Source organism: Larimichthys crocea, unplaced genomic scaffold (assembly GCF_000972845.2).
Source record: "Larimichthys crocea isolate SSNF unplaced genomic scaffold, L_crocea_2.0 scaffold1849, whole genome shotgun sequence".
In the NCBI taxonomy this organism is placed as follows: Eukaryota; Metazoa; Chordata; class Actinopteri; family Sciaenidae; genus Larimichthys; species Larimichthys crocea.
In genome coordinates this window covers 1-311 of record NW_020852517.1, presented here as the reverse complement: position 1 = coordinate 311, position 311 = coordinate 1, and the positions used below count along the sequence as shown (strand labels likewise).

The window sequence follows — 311 nt, the reverse complement described above, 5'->3', positions numbered from 1 at the left end:
TGCCAGTTCACCTGGAGTGTATAGTGTACAAAGTGCAGCAGACATTCATGGATGCACTGTTAATGAGAAGCAATTTGGTTGTGGCTTGAGTAGCCCCAGAGACGGGCAAAGATTACACCTTGCGCCTGAACAGGGACTTGAACCCTGGACCCTCAGATTAAAAGTCTGATGCTCTACCGTCTGAGCTATCCAGGCTATCCAGCGTGGCGGCTCCACAGTCCAGACAGCGTGAAAGTCAGCGTGAAAGCGTGAAAGTCTGACAGATTAAAAGTCTGATGCTCTACCATCTAAGCTATCCAGGCTCTGGAGCA

The 311-nt window shown here is 49.8% G+C and overlaps 1 non-coding gene across 1 annotated transcript; it reads right to left on the bottom strand.

Moving 5' to 3' along the window:
• Positions 1-122: 122 nt before the first annotated feature.
• trnak-uuu (transfer RNA lysine (anticodon UUU)) lies at positions 123-195 on the bottom strand. The gene has a single exon. It is a non-coding gene; the product is annotated as a tRNA-Lys (tRNA).
• Between the last annotated feature and the right edge of the window lie 116 nt (positions 196-311).